Below are 6,155 nucleotides of genomic sequence, written 5' to 3' on the forward strand. Positions count from 1 at the left end.
CAATTTCAGTTTATGAGAAGAATTTCATTTCAATGCTTTTCTAAATAAGAAAGTTGGAACTGCGCATGCGCAAACTTAAATTTTAAAACTAATGTTAGATTTTCCTTTGTTCCAAGCGCCTAAGTATCAAATTTCACTTAAATGGTTCCATAGATAAAAAAGTTGGCACTGCGCATGCGCAAAATAAAATTTGGAAACTGGCGCTAGATTTTCCTTTATTCCAAGTGCCTATGTATCACATTTCATTTAAATTCTTCCATAAATAAAAAAGTTGGCACTGCGCATGCGCAAAGCCAAATTTTGAAATTGGCGTTTGATTTTCCTTTATCCCAAGTACCGGCAGGCGACAGATAGCAATGCAAAATTATAAACGATCTCTAGGATCGTTAATAAACGGCAAAAGTGTAAAATTATGGAACATGTAAAAAACGGTTTTTTGTTTTTTTTACAATAACTTTTTTTGTAAGCGGTACAGAAAAAATTCCTTCCTTGGTACAAGACTCGACACCATAACGAACCAAATAGCGAAAAAAGTAGAACAATAGCTCTTAAGATAAAGAACTAGTAGCGTCGCAAAACGAGCGGACGGACGGACGGACGGACGGACGGACAAAGTGGCCACAATAGCGCATTTTTTTTATTTTTGTGGAAATGCGCTAAAAATACTTGATAGGGATAGATTATAAACAATAATAAATTAAGGGTTATTTAATCAATGATCTCAAAATATTTCAAATAGGCCACTTGTAACATAACATTTTCAAAAATCTTATGGTAGATCAGTTGCCTATAACCCAGGTACCACCTTACCCATATTCTAAATTATGTCCTATCTATCAAGGACGTCCTCTTCTCCTTATCACAAGGAATGTTTGCGAAATAGAGAAAGGGTGGTGGACATTTTTAGGCAGAGAGAAAAAATGGAACGTTTGATTCCATGAGACTACTACCCAAATCTAGGGAATATGCATGTAATTTTTTTAATTTTTTAATCGCTTTTTTACATCGTTCTAACATAGTAAAAAGAGTAAACACTGTTAGAACAATTCAATTTAACTTGTAAAATAATATTGAAAACGTTGACTTTATTCGATGCGTTTAAACGCCGCCACATTTTCAGCGGGCCTTGGATGACGTCACAAGCCACTACCAGTATTTGTTTACTTTTAGTGTTGATTTATTTAAACAGATTTTCAGTTGTAATAGCTATTCAGATCATGGAAAAAGCTAAAAACCATTTTATAGTTATTGTCTTGTACAAAAGTGCAAAAACACTATTAGAAATATTCCCAATAAAGTGTATTTTGCAGTTCCAAAAGGACGACTCCCAGATCGTTCTTAATTTTTTTTACAGTTAGTGAACCCTAAAACAACCTTTTTCAACAAATTGTGCCGTTGATTCTCGCAAATCGACGAACTATGCAATTTTGTTTCAAAATCCGATGAATTTTCTTAGTTAACAAATGGAATAATTTCCAAAGTACCTTAAGAAATGTAAATCTATAGTAGGCGAATGAAAAGCTCTCGGAAAGACCTACATTAAACAAAATACGTCCAAATCCGAGTTCACGAGAAATCAGTTTTTGACTTCGGACTTGTTTTCGACATAACAAAAAATGATTTTGCAAATCGGGTCGCATCGAACGATTCTTTAAAGGGTGAGCTTTTTAATGCTTCTATTTTACCAAAATGTATGATTTTTATTAATCAGAACGCCAAGGGCCTATTATAGAGTTACCTTCCTTATATTTAGGGAGTTATTCAATTTGTTAGTTAACTAAAAAAAATTCCACAGTTCATCAATTTGCAAGAATCATCGGGACAATTTTTGGAAATGGTTGTCTTAGGATTCCACCATCTGTAAACAAATGTAGAATGCTCTTGGAGTCACCCAGTTTAAAAGACCAAGTATCGTTTTGTAAATTTGTTTATTTAATTATGCAATAACTATCAAATCTACGGTGATCGGGTTTGTCATATTGTTTTGTTATCAAAAGAAGTGACCAAATAGGGATTTTCAAAAAGATCGGATGAATTTTACTTAGTAATAACCAATTGATCATCTTCGGGATTCCTTTTTTATATTTTTCCATAAATAACAATAACATTTGAAAATGAACGTTTCATGCCCATTGTATCATATAGAAAATTCAATTCTAAACCAATTCATTTCTCTTCATTTTTTCCCTTAGAGTAATAGTTAACGAGATAATTGAAGTCAAATGGGAAAAGAAACGACATCTTGCCATTTTTTCATCGTTTTTTGTTTATACACAACCATATATTCCGGGAGTTTTTGGCTAGGGGGACTATGGTTTTCGGATTCAGCGGATCTTTTTTCATAGAAGACACTTGATTTCGTTGAGTGAAATGACAACACCCAGCTCAATCTGCCCAAACTGTAATTTGACTGGACTAAGTACTTATGAATATTGACACAACAAATGCGATCGCGTGGCATTTGACGTCACTTTCATTCGTCCAATACTAAAGCGTTTCGCAAATTTGAATTTCGTTCGCTTATTTTGCACTTTTGAATTAACATTTTTAGCAATTAAAAACAAACTAAATAAGAAACTAATTGTTTAAGTATAATGTCAGGACAATAAATATTTGCTGGAGAAAGAATCAAGTAAATTTAAACCACATGCATATTCCCTATTATCAGGATTTGTTGGGTAGTAAAAAAAAAGCAGCATTTTGTTCTGGTGCTTAACAGTTAGTAGTATTTTGCTTCTTACCCATATTTTGGGGTTTACGGAATTTTAGACCACATGTGTCACCACTGGGGGTAAGATAAACTCCTTATCCTTATATCATTAGTTAACGTGTTTTTCCTTTTAGCAAATATTAGATTAGAATTTATTTCCATATAAAAAAAAACCACCGTACCAAGTCGTAACAGCCATAACATCTATAGGTAGGTAGCCGTTGTCCGAGATTAAGTCGCTTATCGACTATTCTATTCTAGCTGTTTTTTTTTCCTTTTATCTACGAGCATTCGTTGTCGACTGGACCGCTCCCCTCCTTCCACCAAGGAACCAGGAGCATTTCACACTTCAGCCTATTTATTTAACTACGCCAGCACATCGCAAAAGACCTCAGACTCCAACCTACGAAATAACCCCCCTCCCTACGAAGGCAAAGGTCAGATCTATTACACTTATTACGTACATTACCATCTAAAGAAGACCACGAAGTACAATTATCATATCATCTCATTCGTAATTATCTTGTGTTTCAATTCTCACCACAAATTTGTCAGTGTTGAATTCGTTGGGTTAAAGGTAAACCTTTAGGTTATGTATTGGGTTATACAGGGTGCGGATAAAATAGCCGGCTGTTTCACAGGACCCGTGAACGCTCTTAATTATTCCTTCCCTGTTATAAGAACCACTGTAGGTGAAGTGGAAAAGACGATTAAACCTCTCTCTTGCTCGTAAAATCAGATTTTCCTATTTTGTAGACTGCATTTCTCATACCTCGAACAATGAAATTGAATTTTGTACAACAAATTGTATACACGTATTACCTTCCAGATCATTAGTTGTTTTAAGAAGTCATTTCGGTTGCATAAAATTAGGTGCCCTTCAGAAACTCCCGGAATATATTGTTGTCTCCTGCATGATACGCAGCATTTTATCTATGCACCCATTTTAATTGCAATTTTAAATTACATGTCGTGTCACTCCACCGTCTTATTGACGTGTTCTATCCTACATATGACAATATACTTCAACCTAGCAGAAATCAACACTCAGAAAGGTAAAAGGTGCCAACAAAACAAATAGAATCCACACGAATAATGATAAGAAATTTGAAAGGAAAAGAAATTATAAATTTTTGCAAAAGTATATCCACACCAAAGATATAAATATAGCGCATGACACCGCCTCGCTAATTTTTGGAAGGGGGAAGGATGGTAAATGGGACTCCTTGACCACGGGCTAGGTACGAGAGGCACATTTGAAGCCTAAAACCCGAAAGGGTAGGTGGGCTGGGTTCGCTTCCACCCTGGCTTCCACATTATTTTACTGACTTGGAAAGGGGACATTGAGCGAATAAGCAAAAAGGCCACTGAATGTATATGGGCATGTAGAAAGGCTGTATATGGAGCTTGTCTCTTCGACTGGTATATTGTATACTGTAGTGATAAGGCCAATAACTTGTATGGTGGCCTGCTAAGCGTAGGGCTACCTACAGGAAACAATAAGGTACAGAGACTCGCCTTCCTGGGAGTCACTGGAACCTTTACACGTAGCTGTGGAGGCAGAGGCTCGGAAAGATCGAGGTAACCTTAGCCACGGGCGGATCTGGAAGGAAATCCTCAGGTCCGATTCCGTTTCGCAAGAAGGGATGTGATCCGGGCGGTCTTACTAAGACCAGCGACTGAACTCAGATCGGCCATTCCTCAAGCCTGAGGGGATCGTGTGGTTTACATACGGGTCCTCATCTGTGAACATTCTGAGAAATATAACCACTAAAGTAGTTATTTATATAACAAGAGCGCGAAGTTCAATTTCGCGCATTGAGACTGAAGATATATCAATCAAATGCGCGAAATAACTTCGCGCTAGCGTTATATACAATATTTTTTTTCTATTTCGATTTTTAAATGTTCTTATTAACGCACTGTTTTCCGCTCAAAACAGTGCGTTAATGAGACCTATTAACGCACCGTTTTTAAGTTGGTATTAAAGAGGAAAACCTAAATTCACTACCCTATTTGACATTCGATTGTATTTATTTACAAATTAGGGTTATGTTTTGATATACAGAAAGACAAGATTCCCTTTCTATTTGATTAAAAGCGAGACATGTAAGGCTGATAAAGTGTTAATCAAATTACAAGAAGATCAATATGAAAAAACCACTTAAATACTTTCTCCCAAAACTCAAAAGGGAATTAAATATTCTGCAACTGAACCGATTGTTAATTAAATTTGCTGTTTAAGTTCAACTTTGTCACGTGCGCGAAATACTTTCTTTCACTGTTGACGATTTCGCGCACGTTGTCAAGAGCAACCTTACTTATTAATTCACCGTTTAAAAATCTAGTACTTCGCGTTTCGAAATTCGTGCGAAAATGACAGGTTTTTTGACAGTTGTAGAAAAATGTTATTTTATGCATTTTCCAGTAAATTTAAAAACCGAAAGATGTAAGTTTTCATTCACAAATGCAGTACTGATTCACTGAAAATACGATATTATTTTATAACGATTTATATTTAATTATTATTCTAGTGTTGATAAAATGAAATACAATTTGTTATAAGACTTATAAGTACCCATATATTTTAATACAAATGTACCGAAAGAGGTGCAGCGAGTTGCATATTCTTGAAAACAATCGCGCGACAATTTTTTTCAAACTCGAGTTACATCTTGGCCCTTGGGAAATTTGCCCCTCCCAAGGATCCGCCCCTGTTGCCAACTGGAACCGGGGAGAGTGAAACAAGGTCCTATCATTTATTGAGAGGAACGGGCTCTGAACCTGGCTGCGAAGTAATAAAGGGGCTATGCACACGGGCTCCCCTTATAGATAGAATAGAGAATGCAGATGTAGGAATTGCTTGAACATTTTGTTACCTTTAACATTTTTGTTTTTCGATAACTCATAGGGGCGCTTGGGGGCCGATGGCTACCAGACGACAAAGAGGTGACAGCGTCCGTGCGTTAATGGGTGCAGAAACCTTCAAAGAGCATTTATGAATAAGCAAAACAAGAAAATGCGCAAAGGGGTAAAAATCAATCTCGTTTATATTTGATACAAGTAAGTCGCTTGTAGAGTAATGTAATACAGCGCCGTTGTTAAATGTATTTTGCGATGACGATTCTGAGATGATACTCGATTACTTCAGTAAGAGGATAATTGTTTTTATTAACCAATTAACATTCTCAATACAGAATTTACCGAATTCCTTATGAATTATTACGTAAAACTGATCAGATCGTCTATCATCGTACATTTTTAAAGGACATATTTATAATTCAGATTTGCCTGCAAATAGAAGAATTGAAGCAATTTTAGAAACGCCCAAGCAAAAACGAGCTTACAGCTTATCCTCATTTTAAAGAGAACAGATGATTAATTTAATTATTTTTTCAAGTATTTCAATTTGCTGTGAAGTTTAATATTCATTTACCACGCACAT

Source organism: Photinus pyralis, unplaced genomic scaffold (assembly GCF_008802855.1).
Source record: "Photinus pyralis isolate 1611_PpyrPB1 unplaced genomic scaffold, Ppyr1.3 Ppyr1.4_LG9, whole genome shotgun sequence".
In the NCBI taxonomy this organism is placed as follows: Eukaryota; Metazoa; Arthropoda; class Insecta; order Coleoptera; family Lampyridae; genus Photinus; species Photinus pyralis.